The 16,063-nt window shown below is 41.3% G+C and overlaps 1 pseudogene across 1 annotated transcript; it reads right to left on the bottom strand.

The window, feature by feature from the left end:
• Positions 1-5,746: 5,746 nt before the first annotated feature.
• Positions 5,747-13,910, bottom strand: LOC308505040 (large ribosomal subunit protein eL15-like; annotated as a pseudogene). Its single transcript has 2 exons — positions 13,895-13,910; positions 5,747-6,368 (listed from the first exon to the last, which is right to left on the bottom strand). The product of its transcript is annotated as a large ribosomal subunit protein eL15-like (transcript).
• Positions 13,911-16,063: the final 2,153 nt, after the last annotated feature.

The raw sequence follows: 16,063 nt of genomic DNA, 5'->3' as shown, positions 1-16,063 counted from the left end.
GAGACGCGACTAAGCCAGCCCGACGCCTGCCAAGGCGGGAGACGTGGAGCGGCGCGGGACACGGGGCTTTCGGGTTAACCTTCTGCTCCCCCACGCGGTGTGGGCCGGCAGCCCGAATCCTTCCGTATCCTCCGCCCGGTGGTAGTGGGAGGGCTGCCAGGACCCCCGTCGCGAGCGGAATCGCGGCCGGCCGGTGTCGTACCACGTGGCACCAGGAGGAGGTGGCCTTGGCGGCCCGCGGGGTCCGGGGCAGCCCCGGCCGCCAGCCCACGCCACCGAGTAGCCGAGCGTCCCCCAAGTTCTGGAGACTCTCCCTGGGTTTCTAACATTTAAATGTAGGCTAGCAAGGCAGCAATTAGCATTTCTAATGGGGCCTCCGTGTTTTACAGTTTCCCCGCAGACTTTTATCCCATTATTCCTTAGGGGACCCCTGTGAGGTGTGTAAATTCTGGATGGTCTCGGTTTTGCTGAAGCTTGGCAGGTAGCCTTTGTAATAGTCTGGCTCAAGAGAGCACCCTGAGAACCAGGGTTAGAGCACTACGTTTTCTTTGCGGACCTCTGGGGAGTAACGTATGGTTATATTCAACTTAAAATAAGTAAATACGTCATGTGTCTAATCAGATACCATCTTAATTCTAAAATAGACAAGAGGCTCCAAAGATTGGGAACAACTTACCAATAGAGAAAAACACAATGCTATTAGTTAACCTAAGATTTTATTAAAGTGAAGAAAGACCCCCCCCCCATCCCATTTTACCTGTGGCAAACAAAGCCACTTATAACAAATTTTTAAATATGGGATGAATTGAAATTTCAAAGCAAAAGCAAGTTTTAGGATTACGGAAAAGGGCAAAAACTTTCATTTGTTGTTTCCTGAGTCTAGTATTAAAATGTTAGTCTCAGCAGATATCTCCGTGATGGGAAAACGGTGAGGGAGTACTCTTCAGGATGTCACATGAGGTGTGTAACTATTAGGTTATGAGAACCACAGGGCCAGGAGATGAAGAGTTTTACAGAAAACTAGCAAATCAGTTCCATGAGCTAACAAGATTGGGCATCCACTTTTAGCGTTTAATATGCTCTTTCTCATTTAATCCAAAGACAACCCTGTGAAGTACGTTGTATTTTAATCATTTTACAGAAGAGGAACTGAAGCTCAGGAACCCTAAGCTGCATGGCCAACAAGAGGTGTATCTAGGGTTCAAACCCAGATAGGTCTGACTCCAAAGCCTGCCATCTTTACTGCTACACCATCAGTCTAACTGCAATGAAGTCGTTGCATGGGGACCTGATTTGGAACATTTGCAGAGGAACTTTAGTACCAAACAACACGCAGGTACCCTCTTGCAGGTAAAGGACAGATGCTGAAGGAGACTGGAATGTGGTAGCTCTGTGCTAGAGAGAGTGGTAACCTGGTGACCCGCGAGGGAGGTGGTTCTGGTCCTTAGGGAGAAACTAGGCAAATCTTGGCACCCTGTCCTCTATGACAACTCAAGGGTATGAAGGACTCTTTCCTCACAAGATAAATGTGTGCTTTATAAAATTAAACTACAAAGTAATTAATAAACATAGCCACAATGTACAGCAAATAAAAAGAAAGCAAAAGAACCAAAGGAGGAGAGACTACAGACCCGGTACTGTCCCTTCTGACACAGCCGGTGCTGGCATGCACCTCTGTGAACAAAGAGCATGTGTTCCAGTGACATGCTTCTTTGTCAGGGGCTTCACTGCCAGAGGCATAAATAACACAGGCAGAACAGGGTGTGTCTCACTGGCCTGCCAACATCTTCCACTGGACTGTCAGTTCACAGGCCTGAAGGGGCTGTTGTCACAGTGCCCTGGTTTTGACTACTGCTATACTTAACATCATTCTGAGTATGTATCTGGGTGTAAGAAAAGTAGAATATATCATTGTATCTAATCCACAATTATTATCATGTTTATGGATTTATGGATTTGAACAAGGGCTAGAAAGGAACAAGGAAAAGTGAAAACAGCCTATTAGTTTGTTAGGGAGCCTGAACTATGTATGGGTGAATCTTTTTTTGCTTCCATTGATATTAATGTTTGCCTAATAAGTAATAAAAATATCAAATGATGTCTGGTTTTGGCACCCCTTAGAGTCTTAAAACTGCCTGTTTGTTAGAATGTGTAATTTCTGTAAGCTCCATTGAGGTCGAACACTCTAAGCTAGTTTGTAACTCTTTGGACTTACTCTCCACTCCACTGCCTCAGCTCCAGCAGGTCATTCATCAAACTGTCAGATGCCCCCAAGCCTTCCACTCATTTTTTGGTTGGGAACAAACTTTAATAAATCTGAAGATAAGAGGAACCAGCCCCACGCAGGCATTGGTTTAACTGGCTTTGAAACCAATTTGGCAGAATGGTACCCTTTCTCTTTAGTAAAGACAGTACACGAAGATGATGCCTAATACAGGGTGAGGAAATCATTATTCTTTAAATGCTATAATTGCCATCCTTTTCCTCCTCTCCCATACACATGTGCATACAGTAGTAACTGTTTCCTCTGAGCTTCCACAACATGGTGTGTGTACCCGTTATAGCAGTTAGGCAACACATAAGAGTTGTGGAAGGATCTAAAATTTCAACTAGACTATGAGTTCATACAAGTATTTCTGGATGATATAAATGGAGAGTAGGAGCCTGGGCCATCTTTAGAACATAGGTGCTCTGCAACTGTGTTATGCTGAAAATAGTGTCGCCTGTACTCAAGAATAATATTTGGCAGCTGAGATTGTTGAGACAAAGAGGAGAGGCAAATAGTTAGATGAAAATGGGTTAAGGAATGAGATCCTGTAAGTCTCCACATGGTAAAAACAGAGGAGGGGGCAGTATCAGGTGTGTAGACAGCTGCAGGTCCAGTAAGGGGTCCTTGCCAAGGGAACCAGATTCCTTTCTGCTCTCTGAAACAGCTGTAGGTGCTGGGCCTTCCTGGGGCAGCAAGGAAGAGCTATGACTACCAAGAGCCAGGTTTAGTATTTATTAAGCACCATCCTTATGCCAAGTACTGTGCTTGGGACTTTCGTGTATATTGCATTTCAGTTAATCCTGGCAACAGCTCACTGGGACAAGACTATAATCCCTTTTTATTGTTTAGGAAACAGATTTGGAGAAGCCAAGTGGAACTCACATAGCTAGTAAGAATCTGGATTTCTTTGTCATGTAATTCATTCTTATTACTTTGATCCACTAGTCCTCACAACTGCTTCTGAAAAACCTGTTTTTATTTTCTCCGCTTTAAGAAGATTTACATGCTCATTGTGAGGGGGAAAGAAAAAAAGCACAGAAAAATAGCATTTAAAAATTAAATTCCTACCATTGAGATATACCTACCAGCTTTTTTTTTTTTCTATAGTAAACATTTTTTTAAAAAATACTGGGATCAGATTGAATTTTTTTTTTTTTTTGGAAACTTGTGTTTTCTACCTATCATTACACTAAACGAGTTAATACGATAAATATGAGTATTAACTTTGCTAAATATTTTTCCCTTTTTAGAGAAGGACTCTAGTGATGTGGGAATCCTGTTCCATCACGTATTGGCTGTGTGCTTTTGGACAAACCACATAATCTCTCTGAGCCTCAGGCTGCTCATCTGAGGACTGTTGTGAGGATTAGGCATGATCACATGGGTGAATTCCTGCCTGGTACAGTGCCTGGCACTCTCCTCTGTGCCCCTGCCACAGTCACTGCCCCAGTCTCTCCCTTACCCTAAGCAGAGGCCCAGAGCTTTCTGGCCTCCTCAGGGGCTGTAGAAGTTCTGCTGTGGCCATCAGTCCTCCACCTCTGCTCCATGTCCTTCATTTCATGTAGTTACCCTGACCTTTTGGCTGAGGAAGGGCCTCACCCCAAACCAACATAAGTTTTCATTCTCAAAAGGGGTGGATTCCTTTTCTGTTTCACACAATCCTTAGTCTCTCTTCAGGGACTGGGAACATGCTCCTGAACCAGACTGGAAAAGATCTGAGTAGCCCCACAGTGGTGGGTATGTAGCTCCGCCATAATTAGCCAGCATTCTAACCATCTGGACGCTCTCCTACCTCACAGGGATTTCCTTGTCCACACAGAACTAAGACTGCTCCAAGAGTCCTGCTCTTGCTGACTGAACTTTTCCCATCTGTTCTCCAACTTGCTTTGCCTGCTCGGGTCCAGACATGGGCCCCTTGGTGGCCATGCAAGGTAGTCGTCCCTCACTCGAGACTCTGACACTCCTGAGGTGGAATATGTGCTCCCTAATTTGCTAGTCTCTTATTTTGGCAAAGGCCAAAAGTCCCAAATACCCTTACGTTATACTTCTTGAAAAGCAAGGCAGGAGTGCCCTCCTAGTTGCTAGATGGGATGCTGCCCAATTCATGAATCGCTCAATAAAGCCAATTAGATCTTTAAAAAAGGAAGGAAAAAGGAAAGCAGGGCAGCCAGTTTCCTGATTTCTTTTTATGTTTATCTATGCATATACTATAGAAAATCTGGAAACTATATTTAACAAAGAGAAGAAAATAAAAATCTAAATTCAGGGCTAAGCACACACTGATCACGTTTTGGTGTCTATTCCTCCAGTCTTTTCTCTACACACATATGGCACTTTCTCAAGTCTCAGATTGCCAGAAGCATCATCTCATTAATAACAGCTTTTCATGGAGGCAGCAAGGGGGGGACCCACTGCATTAAGTATTCATATCGATTATGAGGCATCTTTATTTCAGAAATAGTAAGTAGAAAAAAACACCTATCAAGTACCTAGGAAATACTATATACGATATTTAAAAAAAAATTTGAAAGTGGGATGATACTGTAACTTGCTTTTTGCAGTTAACAATATATTATTAATATAGTTCCATGCCATTAAATAATCTTCTATAGAGTCCTTGAAGACATTATTCTACAAAATGAAAATAGCTGTTCTTTTTCTGAATATAAAGACAATACATATTCATGTAGCAAATTCATGAAATGCAAAAAAAAGGATAAAGAAGAAAATGAAAGCAAGCCCAAATCTCATTACCTAGCAGCAACCGCTGTTAATCATTTTTGTGAATATTTTCTGAGCTATCTCTATGAAGATGCGTATGTAAAATATATAATATTTTATAAATGTAATCATACTATAACGGTGCATTGTAACATGCTTTTATTTTTCACGTAGCAGTAAGTCACAGGGATTCCTCCAAGACAACAAATATAAGTCTACTTCATCATTTTAAAAGTCTGCATCATATTTCACTGTATGGATGTAGCATAATTTGTTCACCTGGTCTCCTACTGATAAACATTTAGGTTACTTCCAGTTCACCATTATACATAACACTTTTGTACAGTTAGCTCCTAGAAATAAATTCCTAGAAGTACAATTCCCGAATCAGTATGTATCTTTCAAATTTGGATATGCATGGCAAATTGCACTTCTGAGGCTGTACTTTTATACTCCCATTAACAGTGTTTAAGACTTCCCCTCACCTTTGCCTAAACTAGGTATTATTTTAAAGACATTTCTGTCAATCAGTTTTCAATTAATGACAAGGTTGAAAACCTAAGGGAGCCAAGACAATTCAGTGTGAAAAGAACAGTCTTTTAAACAAATGGGCTGGGACTTTTATACGTCCCCATGCAAAAGAATGAAGTTGAACCTCTATCTCACATCATGTACAAAAATTAACTCAAAATGGATAATGGATTTTTTTAACTGTCCTAAATTGTGTATTAGGTACAATTTTACAAACATTACTCATCAGCGGTAATGGTGGAACTGGAGAGTATATCGTGACTTCTCCAAGCCGCACGGGGAGAACCACCAATAGTGTGGTGGAACTTGTGGCCCTTTCTAAGGCCACAGCTCTTGCAGCCTGCAGATGTTAGTCCTCGCATCTCCCTGTGCGTGTGGACTGGATTGGTGATTCACGGGGGGTCAGGATTCCATCTGATAGCTTTATGGAAGGATCAGTCAGGATAATCTCAAAGAATTTGTATGTAGAATCCTCACCAATCCAGTAAGAATTCAGGACTCTCAGAGCCCCACGGTGGCCTCCAGCTCACTCCTCAGCAACAGACTGAAGGCTTCGTGCAAACTTTAGCTGGTTAACACCGTGATGGACAGGCTTGTTATGGGTCGCACCCTTAGGAACTGGGTGTTTCTGGCCACCACGGTGCACACGGATCCGATATATGACATAACCTTGCTTAGCCTTGTATCCCAGCCTGCATGCTTTATTGGGCCCGGTCGGGTTGGGGTGCCCTGTGGAGCGCAGAGAGCTGACGGTACTGTCAACAGTGCACTCTGAGAAGAAACCGCATTACATCGGACTGCTGCTTCCTCCATAGCTCCTGGGTGTACTTGTATGTGCCCACCTTGGCTTACCTGATGGCTGCAGCCAGACGGAAAGGCGGATCGTAGACTTTTAAGAGTTAAAACTGTAAGACTCACAGGAAAACCTGGGAGTAAATCTTTATGACCTTGGATTAGGCAAAGCTTTCTTAGATATGACACCAAAAGCACAACATACCAGAGAAAAAAGAGGTAAATTGGACCTAACCAAAATAAAAAACTTTTGTGCTTCAAATGACACCACGAAGAAAGTGAAAAAACAATGCATGGAATGCATTCGTATTTAAGGGAGAGGCACTAAAAAGTGACTAGGAACTCTGTGTGCTCCGGTAGGTCTTAAAAATTAGTGGGCATCTCTCCATGGTGATCAGGAAACAAGGTGACATTTCGTTGTGAGATCCCCAAATGTCAGTACCTACATAGCTGTAAAGGATGAAATTATCAAGCGATAATACAACACAATTCCTTTGGATTTCCAGATTGAAATGGCCCACCAAGCCATATTATAATGAAATTTCAGAAAGCCAGAGATCCTAAAAGTGTCCCAAGAGAAAAAGAAAAGTCATAATGAAAGGATCAAAAATCAAAATAGTGTGAGACTTGTCAATAAAACACAGGAAACTAGAAGACAGTGGAGCAATTGACTCCTTCTGAGGAAATTCTGAGGAAAAAGATCCTCCACTCAGAAGTTAACATGCAGCCAAACTATCATTCAAGAGTGAAAGTAGAATAAAAATATTTTCAGACATTCACGATCTCAAAATATTAATCTTCCACACACCCTTTCTCAGGAAGATACTGGAAAATACATTCCCACAAGGGTAGCTCTACAGCAAGCCAGGAGAGCAACCCAGTACATATGGAAGAAGAGGGCAAGAGAGCTCCAGGAAGGATGTTGGGAAATAAAAATGAAGACGATCACCTCTGTAAGCACCCTGAGGAGGGATTTTACAGCTCTGATAGGCAGAGAAGTGGAAACAAAAAGATAATTCTGAACTCTAGGAAAAATCAAAAGTTGCACAAGAAATGTAGTTATAGTTTGTTATATGGTTCATCTATAAACATTATGTAGTCATATTAGCATAACTGAACAATACCGAAAGGAGGAGAAAGTCAAAACTGTGTGGGAGTGAGGGTGTAAGAGATCCAAATTCTTATTTTTCATAGTAGGAAGTCAATTAATGTTAACTATTAATGTCTAAAATTAATTTAAAAAATAAAAAATAATATGACCACATTATTTATATAAAAGGAGGCAAACACCAGAGGCAACAGCCAAAAGAATTGAAATTGCTGTCTCTGGAGAATGGGGAGTGAAGTGGGAGGGGTGAGGCAAAAGGCTGTTTTGGTAACAAGCTCTGTAGTAGTTGTAGTTGGTGTTTAGAACTCTGTCCATGTATTACTCTGAAACAAATGAAATTTAAATTAAAAAGCAAGCAAGCTGGCAGACGAGGCTTCTGAGTGTGGGTGTGGACACTGGGCAAAGGTGTTCTGCCTTCCTCAGAGATCTGTTCCCAAAGGGCTGGCAGAAGACAGATGGTATGGGAGGGGCCAACCGCTTTCCTACCTTTCTTCTCAGCCAGTCTGCTCATGGATTGCCAGTGGGTATGATACAAACTCAAAGTGGGTCAGATTTTCTTTACCCAGCTGCAGCATGCACTTTAAAAGAGTAGAGATGTTGCTAAGCCTCTGGCACTACATTTCTGTCAGATTTTGCATGGTGTTGGGAGATTCCTAATTTCCCCATTTCTTCAGATGTGTTTTAGCCAGAAGTTGAGAGATGGCAGGAAGCCATCTAGGACGTCACTGTTTTTCACCAGACATCCAGGTTCTTTGTACAACAGCCTGAGCAGGTTGGCCTCTCTCTCTTTCTCTTGCTCGCTCTCTCTAGTTGAGGAATAATGACATACAGTAAAGCACACAGATGTTAAGCATACAGTTGGTGAGTTTTGACAAAGGTGTGTATCTGTGTAACCAACACCCCGAATCAAGATAGAAAACACCACTGTCACATTCCCTGTGCCCCTTCCAATGCCCCATCAGAGGCAACTCTATTTTAGTCATATCTCCAAGAGATGATTTTGCCTGTTCTTGAACTTCATATGAATAAAGTCATACCACATGTACTCTCTTGTGTCTGACTTCCTTCACTCCACTTAATGTTTTTGACATTTATCTGGGTCGATGGATGCATTGTAGCTCATTTCTTTTTATGGATGAGTAGTATTCCAGTGTATGAATATGTCATAATTTATTCATCCATTTTCTGATCAAGTCTCTTCTTTCTGGTGTTTCTGAGCTGGAGCATGTCTTCTTCGCATGACCCTTTTCACTAACACACAAACAGAGTTGTTTCCACTATGTGGAGTTAAAGGATAAAAACTAGGCTTTTTAAAGGATCAGCAAAATTTACACATATGCCAAAAATGGAAACTGGATATAATACATGCTCATTTAGGTTAAAACTATTTCTGCGACAGGAGACTAATTAAAAGCCTGTGACAGTAACCCACATGTGAGGTAACTGAACTCTAGACCAAGTTTTTTTGCTATGAGAAGAGAAAGGGAGGAATCTTTTATCCTGTTCCTGGTACCGCGTTTCCCTGAAAATAAGACCTAGCTGGACCATCAGCTCTAATGTGTCTTTTGGAGCAAAAATTAATATAAGACCCAGAATTATATTACATTATATATTAATTATAGTATATATTAATTATATTATATATTAATTACATTATATTATATATCATATTATGTTATACCCGGTCTTATATTAAAATAAGACCCTGTCTTTTTTTTTTTTACTAGTTTCAGGTGTACAAGACAAGGTAATACTTAGACGTTCATCATTTATATCCCTCACACTGTGAACCCCCCTCCCCCCAAGACCCTGTCTTATATTACTTTTTGCTCCAAACGACGCATTAGAGCTGATGGTCTGGCTAGGTCTTATTTTGGGGGAAACATGGTAGCTAAACTCTCACCACACACTGTGGGGCTTTCCTGACATTGGGAAAGAACACTGAATTTGAACTTGGTTAGTTTTTCATTCTTTCACTCACTGAGGCTCCCTAAGTCTCAGTTTCCTCATAGGTAAAATGAGGATGAATAAATATGGGGAAGAAGTGGGAGTGAAATTTAGTGCACACCTTTAATTTTAAAACTATGTGAACATATCCCCTGTTCAAAACAGACAAAAACAAAAACAGAACCCTGAATACAATCAAATAGACTATCTCTATGAATGGTTAGGCATTCTAGGCTGCTGAAAGAATGGGCACCAGAGACTGGCTACCTCCTGTCTGTGAGAATCTTAAAGTCTGTTAGCCCAGAAGTCCTGTCACTCTGGGATAGCTGGACAATAGGGAATTATATCAGCTTAATGACAAAAAATAGGCTGCTTGGTTGCAGCGAGAGCTCTGCTGTGCGAGTAAAGAGATCTGGATTCTGGTCCTGGCTTTACTGTGTAATTTGGGTGAGTTACTTACCCTCTCTGTGTCTTCTATTGAATGAAGGAGCAAAACTGTATGATCCTTGAGATGCTTCCAGCTCTGACATGCTAGAATATAATGCTAATTTCTAAGCAACAGAGGTTATCATGATATGATATCGGTAAAGGATTTGCTAGTGGCATTTTTATATCTAAGACAAGAGCAAGGCTGTGAATATCGTGATTATATGTTTTTCACCTTTTATTTTCTTTAATACTGAAGTAAATATCCAAAAGTGATAAGTCCAGTGGAGTGTGTATTTCAGGAAAAGAAACTTAGTTTGTTTCGGTAGTACCCTTGGTGCAATCCCAATGCTGTATTTGCCATTGCTATCAGGGTAAGAGTATATCAGTGAAATTTTATGAATATATGGCACTTTATATGGCTATTAAGGATCTCAAAGATCAAATAGTTCCAATTGTAACAAGACTCAAATTTGAACTTTGGTGCCAAGGAACTCACCTCCTCCTGAGGTGCTTCGTTCCATTTTTATATTGTTCAAATCATTAGGAAACTGTTCCTTAGGTTGAGCTGAAATCTTGACTTCACATAACTACTAGTCCTAGCTTTGCTGTCTGTGGCTACAAACTACACCTGTGTTCTCTCCGGTCGAGGTTGCAAATTGCTGAGATGTGGGCCAGTATTGGACTGTGTCTTGTTGACTCGTCATAGACTTTAAAAATATCTCAATTAATTCCTAACATTAAAACATCATGAGATTTTTTTTTTTTACATGAACTGTTTCTGGCTTCTTTTGAAAGATGAAAAGATCTGTGCAGTTGCCTCCCCAATATAATTCTTCTCATTTTTATAATAATTGAAAGTCTTGTTCTAGTCCCAACCCTTCCTGGCTTAGCCTGTGTGCATTGGAAGAGCCTGATCCCACCCCTTGTTCTAGGATAGGGCGCGCAAACTAGTCCACATTCGTCAGCACAGTCCCACCTCTTCTCACCTTTATTGATGCAAAAATAAGCACGGTTTTACAAATTGGCTTCCCTGGAAACAGAATCCAAGATGGAGAGTTGAGCACAGAAAGTTTACTGAGGAATGCTCTCGGGACATATGCGAATGGGGACGTGAAAAAGACAGGGTGGGTGCGGAGAAAGGATGACCACGACATTAGCTGCAATGTGATAGTTACAACCAAGGCCTCAGCTCATCCCACCAGGGACTCAAGAATGGGGAGGGCTCTTCAGAGTTGCTCCAAATTGAAGTAAGGGACCCAGGTATTTGTATTCTAGTATTAGCTTGTTACTTTCTTCAGGCTGCACCATGGAAGAGGGTGTAAAACCTTGGGGAAAGTGGTTTTCTGAGGCTGAGAGCAAGAATATTCCCAGTAGCTGAGGGATGCGTGTGTCCACCCTGCAGAGGGGATCTGGGCAGAGCCCCACAGTAGCCACCACAAGCACATGACGCAATCTAGTTAACAGAGGTTTGCTAGGGGCTCCTGAGAAAGAAGCTTCCAGAAGTGACCTTTATCTTTCTGGATATGAGTGAGGAGCTCTGGCCCTTGTGGGCAACCATCTCACATCAAAGTCAGCTCTGATGACATTGGTATTCTGCTGAATCAAACCAACATGAAGCTTGAATTACCCTGGACTTTTAGTGTGAGCTTCATTGTTATAAGTCAGTTTTTCAGTTGTGTTTTAGTTACTTACAAATGAACATACTTTGACACATTCTGCCAATGTGTAGCTGCATTTTCTGGCAATAACCTGCTAAGTAGCAGCTGCCTTCTTTTTTGGATGGGTCTCTTAGTTTCCGGTTCACTAGTGCTCACTTAGCTTTTAGGAGTGGTAGCAGAAAGCTAAATCCTAATCTTCTAATAGTAAGAAGTCAATAGGAAAGGTCTAACATGGAAAAATCAAGAAATATCAGCAGAAGCATGTGTTTGTAAATATAGAGGTAAACATCAGAAGAAAGAGCTAAAAGATGTGGCAGTAGTTGCCTCTGGGGAGATCCAACAGGGTGGGATAGGACAAGAGACCGCAGCTGGGTTTTGTGGGGAGCCTTGCGGTGCTCTTTGAGTTGCAGCGCGGTGTACTCCTGTTGAGAATGCATGCTCCAGGGCATCTTGCACTGTGCTCTGTGATTCTCCCATCTCCTTGTTCTCCTGCTTTCCTCAGACAGGCGTTTCCTAAGTGTTGGTTGAATAACCATCTTAAGCTACCCTTTCTCTCTTGATTAACTTATTCGCTTTCTCCACATCTGGGAGACTTCTTTCCCTACTCCTGATCTCTCCCCTTAAGCTCCAGATCCATGTTTCTCCCACAGGATCACCTTGGAGCTCCCCTGTCTTATCGCTAGCTTGCACAAGGAGATAACCAAGGTCCCTCACAGCTCTGACACTCTATGAGATCTAAAACAGAGATGGAAACATTTAACAAGTCATAATGGATCTCTTTCACGTAGTTAATATTATTAGCCATTTTTTTCTTTTGTCACAAGAAACAGACATTTATTGAGCACCAACCATGACATGCCAAGTTTGACACAAGATGCTATCACATGATTTTACTGTTTGAACATCTCTTTTGGCCCTGAAGTTTTTGTTTCCTCAGCTTAAGCACCTATGAAATGTACATAAAAAATTATAAGGATCAAATAAGTCATTTAATCCATAACATTTAAAAGGCTTTACAATGTTTGTAAAAACTTTAAAAAGTACTTAACATAAAGTTATTAATTAGGACAGCATTTAGATAGCTATGTCAGAGAGAGAGAGAGAGAGAGAGAGAGAGAGAGAGAGAGAGAGAGAGAGAGAGAGAGAGAGAGAGAGAGAGAGAAACACTGGACTTTTAGGGGTAATAAGAAAACACTCCTATTCTTAAGAGTCACCTTTTAGGAGAGAAAGACACATTAACAAAAAGTGATATTGTAATGCTCATACAACGTGACAAGATCTCATATCAGGAATATGATATAAGGAATGTGACCAAAGTACTATAAGAACCCAGATTGTGGGAAGGTACAATTCTTCTTGGGGTAGGGCTGGCGGTAGGCCCAGGAAGGCTTCACCAGGGGAGTGTCATTTTAGATGGGCTTGGAAGAATAAGTAATAGCTTTCCAGGTTGACAGAAAGGATATTTCAAGTAGAGAAACTAGCTTAGGCAAAGTCCAAAGAAGTGGTTTTAAAGAGCCTAGCATGTTAGGGGAACGAGGAAAATGTTTCATTACTTTAAGAATTATAGCTTTTGAAAGACCTGGCAAAGAGGAGAACTTCCAGGAAAAAACCCAAGCAGCTTCAATGCTGGATGGGAAGAACTTCTCATGCCATACAATGTGCTAACTTCTTAATTGTCTTTGGTCTTTTTTTGTGGTAAAATTCATATAATATAAAATTCCCTTTTAACCATTTTAAAGTATATAATTCAGTAGCATTTAGTACATTCACAATGTACTAAACCACCACCTCTATCAAGTTCCAGAACACGATCACTCCAAAAGAAAAGCCCATGCCCATTAAGCAGTCACTCCCCATCCTGGTTTGCCCTAGTCCCTGACAATTATGTATCTGCTTTCTGTTTCAATAGACTTGCCTATTCTGGACATTTCATATAAAGTGAATCATACAAGATGTAGTCTTTCAATACTATTAAAAAGTCAAATGACATCTTAATATTACAAAAATAATTTTGATCTATGGACCCCCTGAAAGAGTATCAGGATCCCCAAGAGGTCTGCAGACCAGACTTCAAGACGTGCTGGTCTAGGTCAGCCAAGGTGCGGGGCACCAGCTCCCCATTACAGCTTCTATTCCAGCACAGGGTGATTATCATGTCCCCACGTCCAACCCGAGGCCCCCCCCATCTCAGTGTCTCATCTCCCTTGAAAATTGTCAGCCATTTTCTGCAAAACTGAGATTAGTGATATAGTAGTGGGTTCACATTGAAACTGTTCAAAGAACCAAACAACCAAATGAGGTCAAATTTTCACTTATTAGTAATAAATCTGACTATAGTTAAAGAAAAAACTGTACCACAAATTTATTTCCCATAAAATTGTGATCGCTTCCTGCCACTATCATACATTACGTAATATAATCACAGTAATTACCTCTTACCTGTGATGGGAGCCATGGTGTACTGTTGAAGATCAAGCAGCCGCCATGCCAGAAATTGCTAGCCCCTTTCTCTTCTAATGATCCCAGCTTATTTCATTCTTCAAGTGTTCTTCTCAAAGTAATTATCACGCTTATTATCCAGCATATTCAAATGTTAATGTGCATGCTGTACTGACGCTGTTATGAGACCCATTTTGCTCAGGAGCTAAAATTATGTTGCCATTCTGCTTGGTGCTAGAGGTTCTGTGCTTGAAACCTGTTTCCCACATACAAGGAGCCAAGGTTATTTAATTAGAATGCTGAGCTACAATGAAGAGTCTGACACTTAATATAGAACCTGTAAGCTAAACGGGGTCAGCAAGTGTGAGGCCGACGCATTTTGAATTAACTATCCATCACTGTGGAGACAATCAATATTTGAGCAGACTGGCTTTGGGGCATGTTTAACATCATTCCTCCAGGGTCTCTACTGAACTCTGCCTCTGCAGCTTAAACTGCCAAAAATCACAGTTCTGATCATTGGAAACACTGAGTTGAAATCTACTTGAATTTTCACTCAATGGTTTTGCTCTGCCCTCTGGAGCAAGTCTGCTCTCTGCTTTATGACTGCCCTTCAGAGACTGAGGACAGGGACACTATCCCCCACTGTATGCTCTTCTAAGGCTCAATTGTCCCAGGTTACCAGGTTATATGACAGGTTACCAGGCCCTTTACCACTGTGGTCACTCAGTTTGTCAGTGTTACTGCTCCCTCTTAAAAGTGAGGTTCTCAGAACCTGAAACGATCCAGGTGTGGTCTGATCAGTGTGGAAATAAGATCTCTTTTGGATATAAACATTCTTGTTGGATGATTCTATTAGTGCTTTCCAGGAGTGTATTACCTTTCTGTTATCCAGCACTGATTCGTAATTGGCTAAAACCACCAAGTCTTGTAAACCATATATTGGTACTTCGGCGATTAGCCACTTAGACCCAAATACAGGATCTGAGATTTATCATCATTATATTTCATCATATTAAATTTTCCAATGCTTTTGCCTGTCAAGAGCCTTTTTGTATCTTGAATTGATTCTTTCCATCCACAAATGTAATCAGCCTATCAATATTGCTATTTTTATATAAATCAAAGTTAAAAAACACCTGACAGAAAAGGCCTCAGGATGGAGCCCTTCATCTACTACCCGAGACCTCTAATCAGAGTATTCATTAAACCCTCCCTCTCCATTCCCAACACACGTATCTCCATCTCAACTATTCCATCCTCTAACTCAAGTTGTCAGGGAGGGAAAACATTAATGAATATTCCAGGTCACTAACTGGCTGGTTAAAGTGGCCTGCAAAAGAAACAAGGGAGTGAATAGGGCCTGGTGAAGGGCCAAATGTGGCTGGACAGGATTCTGTGAAACTACTTTATCTAGGCCCAGACATCAGCACAGGTTGGGGCAGTATTAAGCCGGAGTCAAATGGAAGATAGTCCAGGGTTCTGTTGTGATGAGAGAGAGAGGAAATCGATAACCAATCGAAACAGAACCAATGTTGGAATTAGTCCATCAAACTGGAGGGACTAGGCAGAAGAGAACAGAGGCAGGCAAGGGTCACAAAGAGAATGAAGCAAAAAATGAGCATGTGAAATAGAATTGAGGCATGCCAAGTGGGATCCAGAGCTCTGGTGTCCAATATGGCAGCCACTAGCTACAGGTGGCTACTTAAATTTAATAAAAATTAAGTAGAAAATTCAGTGCCTCAGTTACTTGAGCCAAATTTCAAGTGTTCACTAGCCATATGTGATTAGTGGCTATCATATTGGATAGTACAGAAGAACATTTTCATCACTGCAGAAAGTTCAATTGGACACTTCTGCTCTAGAGCATTCTAGGTGTAGTTCTAGGAAAGTGTCAAACTAGGTAGGATATAATTTTAGTGTACTTATTTTTCTTTTGCTTTTCTTCAAGACCCAGCTCAAATATCGATTCTTCTGGGAATTTGCCCTATGCAACCATGTAATTGTATGCCACAGGCAGAGCATTCTGAGCTATGCAGTTCTTAGTGATAATGCATGGATCCAGGGAGAACTTAGAATGGAGGTCCTAGCACAGCTATTTGTCAATTCTTAACCCAAACATGGCCTTTTTCTATCTGGGGAAGGTATCTTCCTTGACAAAGCAATTAG

Source organism: Rhinolophus hipposideros, assembly GCF_964194185.1.
Source record: "Rhinolophus hipposideros genome assembly, chromosome: 11".
NCBI lineage: Eukaryota > Metazoa > Chordata > Mammalia > Chiroptera > Rhinolophidae > Rhinolophus > Rhinolophus hipposideros.
The sequence above is the reverse complement of the archived record's forward strand: the minus strand, read 5'-3'. Positions and strand labels throughout refer to the sequence as shown.